General features: G+C 36.9%; 1 protein-coding gene across 5 annotated transcripts in view; it reads left to right on the top strand.

Moving 5' to 3' along the window:
* The window catches only part of pard3aa (par-3 family cell polarity regulator alpha, a), a 900,153-nt gene that overhangs the window by 265,772 nt on the left and 618,540 nt on the right, over positions 1-15,841 (top strand). The window lies entirely within an intron of this gene.

Consider the following 15,841-nt stretch of genomic DNA (forward strand, 5'->3'; position numbering starts at 1 on the left):
AAAAAGCTAACTTTTACAAGTAACACGTTCACACCCGATCTGTTCATTTTCAAATAATATTGCATTAGTGCAATGATGTTTTCTAATTGGTACTATTCAGGTCATACAATGATTTCTTCGAAATGTCACATATATTTGTCTCTTTCTTTTTTTTTTCCTGGTGCTGCGCGCTGACACCAGAAGGCGTAAGCTTATTCAGTGCTAGCAGCAGCACTCAGGTGGCTGGTTGCTTGTGCTATAACAAGTTGATCTGGCGGCAGTCACAGCACATGTATTGTGCAAGGCATGTACGCGGTCCACTGACATAAAAGAAGAGCGTTCATGGCTCACCTTGCAGAGGAACATTCTTTCCTCTGCATGTCCTGGAGTCCTGTGCAGACTGGGCAAGGTCTGGGGGAAAAGAAAATGCAGGCACTGAAGGTACGTGAATGAATGTAAATAATATGAACAATGTTGCATCTGTGCCACAATGTTTTCCGAAATGTACTATAAGGTCATAAAATGAATAGTTCCAAATATCATATATACCTATGTCTCTGTTTTTTTGTCAGTGTGGCTTTGACATCACGGGCCATAAGGTGCATACTAATTCAGTGTAAGCAGGAACACTCAATAAAATTGAATATAAAAAATTGACAATGGGATGCGAATAAGGCAGATTCACCAGCGTTTGTGTGTCAGCTTTTAACACTACTCACATCTACAGTTATTGTACTAGCTTCAGATAAAAAGTAACAGCGTCGGATCCCTGGGGGACGGCAGTATATATCGTGATTGTGACTAAAAGTGGAAAAAAAAAAGGTAACGGTAAATATATGAGGCAGCCAGGATCGAACTGGGGGACTCTAGATTATAAGCCAGCAATTCCTGCTGCTGCACCACGGAAGCTATTGTATCATCCTTGAACCTTTTGTGAAAGTGTTTATTTGATCTTTGCACTTCAGGCTTTACACATTATATAGTTTATGTGTACATTTTGTAATTTATTACTAAAATATGAAAAGGTTTCTGTTTTAACGATGTTTTTTTTGGTTAAGTTAAATGTACTTTTTTTGTTTAAAGACTGTGCACTTTAGTTTTTTATTGTTTAATGTATTTCTTTTTTATTGTGATGGTCACACCAATATAAAAACATCTGATTATTTTCAAGTTCATATGTTTCACTGGTTATTTTAATTTGATGATTATTCATTTTAATTGTGTTAATGCAAAGACATCAGGGTGACATTCACAGGTGGACAGACGTGAGCAGATGAGGTAAGATATTCACTGGAGCCCAGAACAGGATGTGCAACCACAGGTCGCAGTCTTCAAAATAGTCAGGCATGAAATAATTGTGACTAATCTGAAGAAAAATTGAACGATTACTGTAGATTCCGGATTATAAAATGAAAATTTCGTCCCGAAAATTTTTAGCTTGGAGTTTGGGGGTCGGCTTATACAACGAGTATCGTTTCAGATTCAAGATTTCCAGCGCAATGCCGGTTTTGCCGATGAATACGGAAGTAATTAATGATGAAACCACAGTGCCATCTTTCAGATTAAGAAGTAACTTTGCATGCCAGTACTTTAAATTAAATAAAGAATTTATTCACAAAAGTGTTTTAGTTGTTGATTTTACTAATAAAATTTATAATAAACTAGCAGAATACCCGCTTCACAGCGGAGAAGTAGTGTGTTAAAGAAGGTACGAAAAAGAAAAGGAAAAATTTTAAAAATAACGTAACATGGTTGTTAATGTAATTGTTTTGTCATTGATATGAGTGTTGTTCTCATATCTATCTATCTATCTATCTATCTATCTATCTATCTATATATATATATCTATATATATATATATATATATATAGCAAAATACCCGCTTAGCGATGTCATGTGTTAAAGAAGTTATGAAAAAGAAAAGGAAACATTTTAAAAATAATGTAACATGATTGTCCAAGTAATTGTTTTGTGTATTTGGCGGCAGCGCCACGAAGTTGTTTTCGTCTAGCTGCATCAGAAAATGTACCACGATGTCTGACATGCCTCCTTTTTACTGTTTTCTCACAGCTTGGATTGCTGCTGTCATATATATACACACACACACATACATACATACAGTACATACATACATACATACATACATATATACATATATATATATATACACATACATATCTTCATATCTACATATCTATATACATATCTACATATACACATGTAGATAGGTATGTATATATATACATACCTATCTACATCATATATACACACACATACATACATACACACACACAAATTATATATATGTGTGTATGTATGTATGTATGTATGTATGTATGTATGTATGTGTGTGTGTATATATATATATATATATATATATATATATATATATATATATATATGTGTATATGTAGATATGTATATACAGTATATATATATATATATATACACATACATACATATATACACATACATATACTTGTGTGTATGTTTGTATGTGTCTATATGTGTGTGTATAGCTTTGGTCACTGAGTGCAAGGGAAAAATAATAAAATATAGTCTATAAGTTATTAAACAGTAAAACATTAACGTTTCAAGAAGTACAGGTACATTGAGCACTACTGGAGTGGTTGCGGGTAAACTACATTTTAAAGACTGTGTAACACAACAGGTAAGTAACTAACAGCAGCTAAAATGTATATGGATCATCTCTCGGTAGTAGATCCCTTTTGAAAGGCGCTACACGACGGCTGTGGTATAGAAATTACATTTTCTATGTGAACGTTCAAATTTGTGCCTCTGGTAATGTGCCTTACCGGCAATTAAAGAAAATTATTTTTGTGTTAAGAGAGAAAGGCTTTGGTTTGGGATAAAAGGAAAAAAGGTGTAAAGAAAGGAAAGTTGCCTTTTTCTTTTATATAGTATAGAGAGATGTGTTCGCTGACGTTAAGATCGCCTTTTGGGGACAGTCGCGGTGTGTCTCGTGTGAATCGCCTTAATATTATTTTGCCGTGGTGTAGAAAAGGGGTCCCGTGTTTGCACTTGTCTGGGCTATAGCGCAGGGGGAGGAAGAAAAAAATTAAAAGTGCTCACTTTGACTTAAGGCAGAAGCGCAGTCAGCGTCTCAAAGGCCGGCACAGCTATGCACGCTGGCTGCTCGACTTTGCTGGGCAGGAGACCCTTTTGTACACACGTTCATGATATCAAAAGTCTCAGCGCTCTTTGGAGGTCATTCGTATATTATATATATATATATCAAAATTCCGCTACCTCGCAGCGAAGAAGTAGTGTGTTAAAGAAGTAATGAAAAAGAAAAGGAAACATTTTAATAATAACGTAACATGATTGACATTGCCATGAGTGTTGCTGTCATATATATTCCTGCCTAAATAAGTCACCCTCGCTTCGCTCTTACTTTTTACCGTTCATTTAATCATGGCTAGTGGCGGAAAAATTATAAAATGGAAGGAGGATGGCTTTACCAAAACAATTATTGATGGCGAATCGATTATTCATAAAGCTTGAACTGGTGATCTGTTTTTCTGTGTTAACGTCATATTTTTTCATACTTCCTTCTCAAACTAAGGTGGTGCGAGGGTAAAATGAATCGGGATGCGCTGATCAATGTAATCGGTGTACCAGGAAATCATGCATTGACAAAAGCTCCCCTTTGCTTGTAATGCAAAGTGTGATTAAATGCATTATTTTTAACGCGTTATGGAGCACATGCATCGAAGCTTCTCAGCTGTGCTTGTGCTAAGAAAAGGAAAGATTTTAAAAATAACGTAACACGATTGTCAATGTAACCTTTTGTAAGTAGTGCCTGGAGGATTCAGTGTGGAGACACTCTAGAGACAGTGTGTGTATTAACTTGTTGATTTTTCTGTGAGTATTTGGTGGCCGTGTGACGAAGTTGCTTCGGAAGACGGCGTTAGCCACGGAGCTCAGCTCAGAGCGATATTAGGTAAATGTGGGGGGAGATGATGACGTGACTCCCCCACCCGCCTTAACCGTCAATCCCCCACAAACACAGTCTCGGAATTTGCATAAGCACACCCCTTCACCTACAATTTTAACTTAGGTACAAAGTGATCAAAACTCTCGTTTATATCCTGCGTCCTCTCATTAAACTTGTATCCCGCATTACCTGTGGGCATGTGAAACGCCAGCGGTAGCCTGTCTATGAACTTAATTTAAAGTTTAGGTTTACACCTTTCTTTCTTTCCGAGGTAGCAGCACTCATGAATATGGTAGTATATGTCACTCGCTCGCTTCTTATTGTTTCGCTGCCTTCTCAATTATATAATGCATGTTTTCTTAAGCGCTTTTTGGAGGTCTTCCTGGTTTTCTATGCACTGCGTTGACAGTCAGTTCACGTGATTACGTGGGAGGCGTGATGATGTCACACGAAACTCCGCCCCCCACGTCTTTCCAGCTCAGCTCCATTACAGTTAATGGAGAAAAATACCTTCCAGTTATGACCATAAGGCGTAGAATTTCGAAATGAAACCTGCCCAACTTTTGTAAGTAAGCTGTAAGGAATGAGCCTGCCAAATTTCAGCCTTCTACCTACACGGGAAGTTGGAGAATTAGTGATGAGTGAGTGAGTGAGTGAGTGAGGGCTTTGCCTTTTATTAGTATAGATTATCGGGAAATTTAAAATAAAAATTTTTGTTTTGATTTACGACCAACATCTTGCGTTCCGACCCGAATACAGTCACGTGTATCCGCTTGCGCGATTGTAAACAAACAACCGAGAGCGTTAGTAAGCGTCAATTGGAGCACAGATACATGTGTTTGTGGATGTAATTTCGGTCATTGCAGTGATTTACCTATATATATAATTCACTAAGACCATGAAAGAGAGAAGGAAACGAAGGTAAAGAAAGCGATCACAATCGAAACGAAGATGGAAATTGTGTGGAAATATGAGAGTGCTGTTCGTGTGACCGATCTCGCTAATATGTACAGCATGTCGAAATCCACCATCTCGAAAATTTTACAAAGAAAAGATTTCCATAAGGAGGCTCCTTCTAAACAATAACCACCTTCCGTTTCATTCTCCTCCTCCTCCCTTCCTGCAGCCCAAAGATGTCAAATTAAATGGTGAGTACAGTATGAAATTGTTGTTTCTAGAATAGAATAGAATGCCTTTTATTGTCACTGTACACATGTACAATGAGATTAAAAGCAGCTCCTTCAGTGCAGACATACAGTGGTGTGAAAAACTATTTGCCCCCTTCCTGATTTCTTATTCTTTCGCATGTTTGTCACACAAAATGTTTCTGATCATCAAACACATTTAACCATTAGTCAAATATAACACAAGTAAACACAAAATGCAGTTTTTAAATGATGGTTTTATTATTTAGGGAGAAAAAATCCAAACCTACATGGCCCTGTGTGAAAAGTAATTGCCCCTGAACCTAATAACTGGTTGGGCCAGCCTTAGCAGCAATAACTGCAATCAAGCGTTTGCGATAACTTGCAATGAGTCTTTTAAAGCGCTCTGGAGGACTTTTGGCCCACTCATCTTTGCAGAATTGTTGTAATTTAACTTTATTTGAGGGTTTTCTAGCATGAACCGCCTTTTTAAGGTCATGCCATAGCACCTCAATTGGATTCAGGTCAGGGCTTTGACTAGGCCACTCCAAAGTCTTCATTTTGTTTTTCTTCAGCCATTCAGAGGTGGATTTGCTGGTGTGTTTTGGGTCATTGTCCTGTTGCAGCACCCAAGATCGCTTCAGCTTGAGTTGACGAACAGATGGCGGACATTCTCCTTCAGGATTTTTGGTAGACAGTAGAATTCATGGTTCCATCTATCACAGCAAGCCTTCCAGGTCCTGAAGCAGCAAAACAACCCCAGACCATCACACTACCACCACCATATTTTACTGTTGGTATGATGTTCTTTTCTGAAATGCTGTGTTCCTTTTACGCCAGATGTAACGGGACATTTGCCTTCCAAAAAGTTCAACTTTTGTCTCATCAGTCCACAAGGTATTTTCCCAAAAGTCTTGGCAATCATTGAGATGTTTCTTAGCAAAACTGAAACGAGCCCTAATGTTCTTTTGCTTAACAGTGGTTTCGCCTTGAAATCTGCCATGCAGGCCGTTTTTGCCCAGTCTCTTTCTTATGGTGGAGTCGTGAACACTGACCTTAATTGAGGCAAGTGAGGCCTGCAGTTCTTTAGACGTTGTCCTGGGGTCTTTTGTGACCTCTCAGATGAGTCGTCTCTGCGCTCTTGGGGTAATTTTGGTTGGCCGGCCACTCCTGGGAAGGTTCACCACTGTTCCATGTTTTTGCCATTTGTGGATAATGGCTCTCACTGTGGTTCGCTGGAGTCCCAAAGCTTTAGAAATGGCTTTATAACCTTTACCAGACTGATAGATCTCAATTACTTCTGTTCTCATTTGTTCCTGAATTTCTTTGGATCTTGGCATGATGTCTAGCTTTTGAGGTGCTTTTGGTCTACTTCTCTGTGTCAGGCAGCTCCTATTTAAGTGATTTCTTGATTGAAACAGGTGTGGCAGTAATCAGGCCTGGGGTGGCTACGAAATTGAACTCAGGTGTGATACACCACAATTAGGTTATTTTTTAACAAGGGGCAATTACTTTTTCACACAGGGCCATGTAGGTTTGGATTTTTTTTCTCCCTAAATAATAAAAACCATCTTTTAAAAACTGCATTTTGTGTTTACTTGTGTTATATTTGACTAATGGTTAAATGTGTTTGATGATCAGAAACATTTTGTGTGACAAACATGCAAAAGAATAAGAAATCAGGAAGGGGGCAAATAGTTTTTCACACCACTGTATGTGTAGAATACAACAAGTAAATAAACAAATGGTGCAAAAAGATGCAAAGAAGTTGCAAAAAAAAAAGTTCTGTATAGGGCTTATATGGTTGTTTCTTTAGCCTTAGCATAACGCCGGATCTGCGACCCCGCTTCTGCTTTCTTTCCCTCCTCCGTCTGCGTCATCTAGACCCGACAACAATCCACGGAGAGCCCGCTGGTCTCGCTATGTTGTCTGGGATGTTGTGCGTGTGATGAAAAACACTCAAAACAGATGTCTGGCTCTGGAAATCGATGTCTATAAGGGTCTGACAGGTGTAGCGGATGTTCGCCGAACCGATCATGCAAAAGCAAAAAAAAAAAAAAGTACGAAAACAACAAAAAAGTGCACTGAAAAGGAGAGCCCTGAGCCGTTGCGACCATGCGCGCTGCCATGCTCCTAGCTTAATCTAGCCTACTTCTGGTAGGCTAGGCACTTTTTATAACTTTTTGGTTAGTACATTTGAAAAATTATTGGTGTTTTGGTAAATTATGCACATTATACAACCCTTTTTTATTATGAAAAGGTTAAGTAAGTGTTGCAGTGGGAGGTTCGGAACGCATTATGGGTATTTTCATTATTTCTTATGGGAAAAATAGTCTTGACTTACAACCAACTTGAGTTACAACCAGCCCTCGCGAACGAATTAAGTTCGTAAGTCAAGGGTCCACTGTATTGCGTATTTAAGTTAATCAAATTTATACCGAATCTCCGGAAAGCCACCTGCCGATGTACCGTATTTGCGTATATAGTTTCAACACAAAGATTTTATTTTACCAAACTTCTCCGCAATCACTTCCTGGTTTCCATCAAAAATGCCGGCAGTCTCAAATTCTCGCCGATAAACATGATAAATATATCTGAAGAGACACTTTTAAGGAAACTTAGAAAATTTTGCTTGGAGAAGGGGGTCGGCTTAAATACCGGTCATCGGCAAATACATGTAATTTAGTAGGTAGAAAAGGGGGTCGGCTTATATACCGAGTCAGCTTATATTCCGGGATCTATGGTAGTCGACTACCAAAATAATCATTAGTTGCAGCCCTATTTGTAAATTCATTTTGGTAAAGAAAATGTCCTGAGGTTTCAAGGTAAGGTTCACATTTGTCTAATAATACTTGCTGGTCATTGTGCCAGAGAATAGTGATATGTTGCTTAGACATGAAAGTAAAACAATCACTGTACTCTGTACAGGTGACAAAGTTGTTGAATTAAAGCTTATAAACAAAGTTTTAAAGTTGCTGGTGTCTTCCATCTATACAGATGTTCCTAATCCTTTAGACTTTTGTTCTTGTAGCATGACTCAACAGCCAGTTGTGCTGTACAAAAAAATCAAGAAGGAATTGGAGACATTTACCCTATTTTTGAAATAATCAATAAAACAGCTACAGAGAATATCAGTATAATCAATATTTGTGTGCTTACAGGCATGACTTGTTAAGAAAAACAGTCACTTGGCAGAAGAGTGACCCAGCAAAGATAAGAAAGCTTGGATTCCATGTCATGTTCCCGATAGGTTAATTAAACAGATCACTGGCATTATATTTGTACCCCTAAATCTCTCATTAGTACAGTCTTTATTTCTCATATAGTCAGGAAAATAAATTACTATTTGATTTATATCTGCCCTTTTTATTTTTAATATAGCTTATTTCTTTTTCTGTTAACATGCTGTAATCTTGCCTTTTCAGTAATTGCTGATCTTTTTTAATTTTATTGTTTTATGCTTATAAGACCCTTGTGTGCAACACAGCCATTCATATCCATCTTATGGCTGTCTTCCCCAATTTGTTTGATTATTCCCATTCTCCAGCTTAAGTGCTTTGTGCAATTTTTTTCATGTTTATAATGTACTTTTCCTTTTCATAGAGAGCTTTATGAAATTTTTCTAACTGGGAATTTTTGACAGATAGAATATGTCACTTATGAGTAAACAGAATAGGCAAAGCCTTAATGGAGTTACTTGTACATTTATAAGCTGAAGACAGAAGGACCTTGGGGGGGGTCCGAGTGCAGGATGTCATTAAGATTCAGTGATAAAATATTTTTTGTGTTAATCTACAAACTGTTATTAAACTATGATTCATAGTGGTTGTAAATTTTAAACTCTTTGAACTTACCTACCTATATATGTTGATAAAAAGTTAAAACATATACTACAATTTCAAATTTGACCTGAATAATGTAGTCCTGTGTAATTCTCCTGGGAAGCGACTTTTGTTTTTACAAAAACTTTGAATTTAAGCCATGAGAACCGTTTACATTATGGATTCCCACCCCTTGTGCTTTTTTATGAGGTATGCTTCTTGTTACTTGTAGATGTTTCGTAATGTGTTTGTACAGGCTGGCACAAGAGACTAAATTGTGAAGTTATCTTGGCATTATACATTTGTCAGTTACATTGGATGGCAGTCCAAGCATAATTTGTAGTGTGTGTGTCCCTATAAAATGGGCTCTCTAAACTAAAGTAGACCTTTAATGATATATGCAGGTTTTCCAACTGTATATTTTGGGAAATATATCATTTTCATTTCTTTAAACAAACGAATAACAAACACAGTCCAAAATGCAGCTCAGATGTAAATACATAAATTTAAAGTAAAACCAGTGGTAGTTTTGTTGTAACTTCCATTGTAAAATTACCAGGAACTTTAAAAGGTTCAATATGTTTAATTCTAGAACTTTCATCAACCACTAAATTTCACATTTCGCATCACTAAGTATATTAGTTTCTGTGGAAGTACAATCTTCTCATTGCATTTAAGATAAAATTAACCAGCTTGTTTATGTCATTAGAAAACTGGGTAAATCAAACAAAGGCGCAACAGGAATAATCCCAGAGACCGTAACACTCCATTTGCTTCTATTGAGGTGATCCATACTGACTTTTGATCATGGCTCGGCTTTATCAACCATGGGTGGTTTTCTTTAACCAGCAAGTGAGCCATTTCTTGTATGGAGTCATTAAAGGTGTTTTAAGATGTCTATTAAGAAACAACAACTAGGAAAGCCTGCAACATTTATTTAAACAGGACATGCAGGACATGAAAAAGACAATCCTTATTGCAATTGAGAATGATGCATTACAGTGTTTTATTTTACTTACTTCTGGCTTCTTTCTACATCCTAATGTTAATTGTAAACTATAAATAGATAAGGTGTTGCTTTGTATTTGTGTTAACCACTCTCCCTGTCTTTTTATAAAGTTAACCAGAATAGCTTTTGACTCTAATGGAAATAGTGGACTCAGGCTACAGATAGTGGTTGATGCAATATGATAAAACTAAGATGGAAAAATAAGACCGTGCTTGTCCACAGATAAGAGTAGAGTACCTATAAACATGATTGACAAGGTGGTACTATACAAGAGCAGCTGATTTCCTTTTTAATATAAAAATGTGCTGCCTTATATAATTTTACAAATGGTTAAACTGCTGGCCAAACACTATTGTTTTCTTAGAAATTATGAAAAAATGTAAGCAGCATTATGTGGGAGTCCAGTGTAATTTTGATCAATCAATCAACATTTATTTATATAGCACATATTCATACAAACAATGTAGCTCAAAGTGCTTTACAAAATGAATAGAAAAATAGAAGACACAATAAAAAATAAACATAAGTCAACATTAATTAACATAGAATAAGAGTAAGGTCCGATGGCCAGGGTGGACAGAAAAACAAAAAAAACTCCAAAGGCTGGAGAAAAAAAAATAAAATCTGTAGGGGTTGATGACTAACAGACTGACACAGGAAAATAAAAATGTCCTACACCTGAGCCTTTCATATGCCATGCTGGACTTAAAAATGTGTTTTAGCTGAACTTGATAATGGAGCAGTAGTCTAATACGTCTTGAGTGTAGTAGCTCTGCCAACAAGAATGCATTGACCCCAATGGTTCCAAAGAAAATTCCATCAAAAAATGTTCTGCAGTTATGGTCCATCATCTGCTGTGCGTGAGAATAAGTTTAGAAAGAGCATGGTCAGGTTTACAGTTTTTATAGAAGAATTTCCAGATAAGCTGAAATCTTGGTTTGTAACTGGCAATTGTGACTTTCACATATGCCTTGTATAGAAATAGGTTTCCTCTTTCAACCTGTTAGTTTTTGGATTAACAAAATTTCTGTGATATCTGTTTCCTGTCAGTTTTGGGAAAATTGCAGATTTACTGTTGATTTACTGCTCAGTCCATACCAAAAGCAATTAAACATTTGCTCCACTTTTCTCTTGAAAATATCACATTGCTAAACGTAAAATGTAACTGCACTAAGCAATTTCTGGATCAACTGTTAATTTTATGTTATATATTGAAATAAGTTAAGAGAACAACTTGGCAAATTTGCAAAATAAAGTTATCAATAAATAATTTCTTTGCTTAACACCACTTAGAAGCATATTCAAGGGAAGTTTGCCATTGGGAAGTTATTTCCAGTATTTTCTATACCATATGAACATAGCATATGACCAAATTTACAAATCAGAAAATACTGAATTGCTACAATGGCATACTTGTAGTGGTCTGTATCATTTTTCATCTTAAGGGTTTAGAAATTTATGTTCTTGCATTTTACTTAGAAGCCATATTAAAACAAATCCTAAATGTGTGCTGAATGTGTTTTCAGTTATTATTATTTTGAATCATTAAGCTAAATAAAATTCACACCACTAAATAACAGCACCACAATGCCATCTATAGCAACTCTGTGTTTTAAATATTAATGCTAATAGTACTCCGTAAAATGTTCTAGCTCAGTAATTGAAATGATCACTTGGAAAGTGCAGCTTTAAAATTAGTGCATTGGATATTGCAGCCCAGTTTTTAAGTCACAATCTGTTCCCTTGTCTGCTGTGGGAGCATTGCCATTTTATGTTTGGCACCTTGTCACTTCACTAGTAGACCAATTCCCCTCCAGAGTATAATACAGCAGAATGAACTCCCACCGTTTCATTTTACTGACTCCCCACACTCTAATTTGCATTGTGGTTTCACACCTCAAGCTTGTAGGCTGCAGCCACGGACAGGTATTCTGGGGGAAAGCCAAAATAAATGATGTTAAGGTGAATTTAGACTGCTGCAAAACATCTATTTTTAGAAATAGTTTTGGAATTACTGAGCCTGATGAACTCTGACAGAAGTGGGTTATTTCAAATTTGGCCCACGTGATACCCTTGCAGGCTGTGACATGGAAAATGTAGAGGCTAGTTTAATAACAATACGTAAATTTGGTAAAAGTAGGTATTAGATTGCAGTTCATACTGTTTATTTTTTTATTTTTTGAAAATATTTTTAGCAAAGTCCCTTTATTACGATAATGATTTTAGGACATAAGACAGTCAATTATTTACCCCAATTATTCCTCCAGTCCTTAAGTGAATAATGAAAAACTGATGCTGAGCCACTGATCTAATTTGGTCCAGATTGTCACGCTGAAGAAAAAAGATAAACTGACATGCTTAAAGCTGGATGCACATAAACATGCGGTATATGTAGTCTGCCTGAAATATCAAAATGTGTGCATATCAGTAGTTTGAAGTGCCAGTCAGTAGCTGTCGGCATGTGGTAGTGGGGTGGAGGGTTATATAGAATAGTTTAAACTCTCAAATATTTGAAATACAGAAGGTCTTTATTTCAGTACATGCTTTTTCTAGTCCCCATGATAAATAAAGGAGTACTCCTTCACTTCCTTCTGTCTGAGGATGCAGAAGTAAAACCCTTTGTTTACTTGTCACAGCAAGGAGCTTTGAGCAAGAGCAACTGTGCATCCAGTGTGGGAGAATCCCAATTGTTTGCCCTGGATTCTTCCCGAGTCTCTCTCTCTCTCTCTAATCTGTTGCCAGATTCAGCTTTGGAAATCTCTTGTAAGTCAAAAGCAGCGAACGTCACAGTTTGCTTAAAGAAAGATGTAGGTGGTGTGTATTTCTTTAGATAAAGCTTAATTTGGATTTAATTAATGGTGGGTAATTAATGTCATGGAAGGCAGCTAACTACTGTGCTTCTAGATAATAAATGCGACAGGTGTGATTTTTTTTTTTTTTAAAAGGTGGGGAGAGAAAGAAAATTGGTGGTACATGGACTTAATAAACACAAAGATAAGCAAGGCTGTTAGAATGTTAAAGAAGCACTAGAGGGCACAACCTCCACAAGTATTAGTAGGGATTCTGATTCTGTGTTAGAAGCATTATTTCAGGATTAAATCTCATTCCACTTCCTGAGATTGATCAGATTGAGTGATTGTTGTTGATTGGAAGGTTAAAGGGGAACGAGTCTGTGCTGGGCTCTCAAGAATCAGCTTTGTAATTATTTAAAAATCAAATCTGATATCTGTTTTTTGCAAATTAGAGGGCAATGATGAGGCATGCTGTGTTGATTGACAAAGCAAGGATAAGAGGAGCAGTGCAATATAACAGTCTCAAACGTTCTTAACCCACATGAAGGTCATGGTGAATTTATTTTTGTAGTATCAATATAATACTCTTAACTAACCCTGGATGTGCTGTCAGCCAATCACAGGTTCTACTCATTCACATACTGACACTTGTACTCCAATGGTGACATTTTAGAGTAAGAGGAAAACTGGATGAGTAACCATGCATACTTGGGAAAACAGTGCAAGCTCTACCCAGACAGTGATAGAATACAGGATTATAACTGATGTGTCATTCAATGAAAATTCAATTCAGTTTTTTTTTTCCTTCCTGGATATTTTTAAGACCTGAAAATCCTTCACATACCAGCTAGATGTGATCTCTGCTCATAAAAGATGTTATGTTGTGATGCTTTTTTGGGCACAGCTTTGGCTTTTTTTGGCTGGTAGTTGCCAGAGGCTGATATTCTGTTACTTAGGTGAGTTGTTGAATGTGGACAGAGGTGTATACTTGGTAATGCTTGCAAGCATTAAATGTCCTTAGAAATGTTTCCTTAGCTGTTCCTTGATCTAATATCTAAAGTAGACCCACTGATAGAAGATAATGACTGAATGAGGGGGGCCCACAGAGAGTGGTGAAAACCATAAAGGACGTTTTGCCTCTCTCCTATAAATGCCCACGTATTAAAGGGATATGTAGACAACCAGAAGCCTGGAATAAGCCTGGTTCTGGTGATGTCAATTCACTTTACTGAAATATTCCCTTGAAGTTGAACCAGGAGATGAGACCTGTTAGGGTAGTCACATTACCCAAGTCCTTTTGCCAGTAATGGCTATGTCTTATTACACACCTTTTCAGAGATTTTCTGTCGTGGCATTCATTTACACAGTCATAGACAGTTTGAGGCAGACTATGGTGCATTCCTTTGAAGCCATTCCACCTAAGGAGACATGCCCACTGACTCACTCCCAACTAGCCTGTGACTTGTTCCGCTTTTTGTCTTTAGTCATAGGGATGAGCTTTGTGTGCATGAGAGCTGACAACCAATGAATGCTCATCTGGAAGTACAATTCATATAATGCAGCAATGACGAATGTGGGTGTTTTGGATCTCACAAGCAGAAGAGGAGTTTTTCTCTCTGATACAGCATCTCATGTTTTATGTACCATGACATGTTAACCTGTTAACCCTTTGAATGTCTCTGGCTCCATCAGGCAGCGCATTTATTGGCTGTCACAAAAAGAGGTGAGTGCAGTGGTGCTGGAAGGTTGGTATGTAGTTGGTGAATCAGGTATGGCCAGTGATTCTCACTTATTTAAATTGATCCATGACATGATCTAGTAACAAGATCAGCAACTTCAGTCGGCCTGTCTGACATATCCCATAGCTAGAAGGGACATAATGTTACATTGGCTTAATGTGGCTTCTTTATGTGATTATTTTCACTTTTCTGCTGTCTTGAGTAGTCTGCAAAGATCACTACATTAAAACCTCTTATTTAATTATCTTGATAAAACAAGGAATAAAATGTAAATTAATCAGTGTAGACTTCATTCCTTTAACCAATAGATTCTTCTCATCATGTTACCATTCTGCAGAACCCAGAAAATGACCACTAGAAAAGCAGAAGCAGATAAATATCAGGTGTGATTTGGCTGTGGTCAATGGAAATTATCCCTCATTCTTAAAAAAAAAAAAAACGGAGTTAGTAATCACCATGTATTATTACATTAGAAAGGACAAAAAAAGTTATTGAACTTGTTCTAATGATTGCACATTTTGGGGGATGGGTTAAAGGCTAACGAACTCCAGTTCCACAGAGGAAATATATTGTTCTGCTTTTCTTCCAAGCTTTCTAAATGGGATTGCTTACAGTTTGGGGAAAAAATCAACCCTGGCTAGTGAAACCTACAAACTGATTTAACATTTCTTTGGTTTTTCTCTTACATGGAAAAATGTATTTGTGAATCAAAATGGATTGTGGAGCTATGCACTGTATTGATGTAGCCTGACCTATTTATGGTCAACTGATAAAGTATGTCTCTTAGTCTTCATTGAGGTAGGCTAACTGTGATTGGGAGAAGAAGATTAGTCTAAACTTATTCATGTAATAGAAATTGTTGTGTTCCTGAAGAGGTCTTTTGAGAATCCAGTAGGTCAACATTTGAACACTCCCAATGTCCATTGCAGATGTGTGCTTTGAATAGCCAGTGATAACGCAATTAATAACAAATCACTTGTAGTGATTAGACAAATAACCCTTTAAGGGTTTTAGCAGCTGGGAAAATCTGCTTATACATTCTGATCTCAGTAATTCTGAAGCATATACCTTTGCAGTGAATTTTTGGGGAAGTCATTAACATTTTTCTAATTATTTGCTCAAATTGTGGAAAAAGAGCACCTATATCTTGCTGTGGATACATACCAAATTTCCTTGCCACTGGCAAATGGTTTAACACTGAATGATAGATCATGTCACATGAAATCCATCCATTATCTAAGCAATTTAATCCAATTCAGGCACTTGTAGGCTATATGTTTTGACTATAGACAATAAAGCACTGAGGTTTTCAATAGAACAGAACACTTCCAACTGTTTCCAAAGTTTTCCTGTGATCCTTTAAAGTCATATGTAAAGGAATGTGTGCTGTCTACTAAA

This window comes from Polypterus senegalus, chromosome 5, assembly GCF_016835505.1.
Source record: "Polypterus senegalus isolate Bchr_013 chromosome 5, ASM1683550v1, whole genome shotgun sequence".
NCBI lineage: Eukaryota > Metazoa > Chordata > Cladistia > Polypteriformes > Polypteridae > Polypterus > Polypterus senegalus.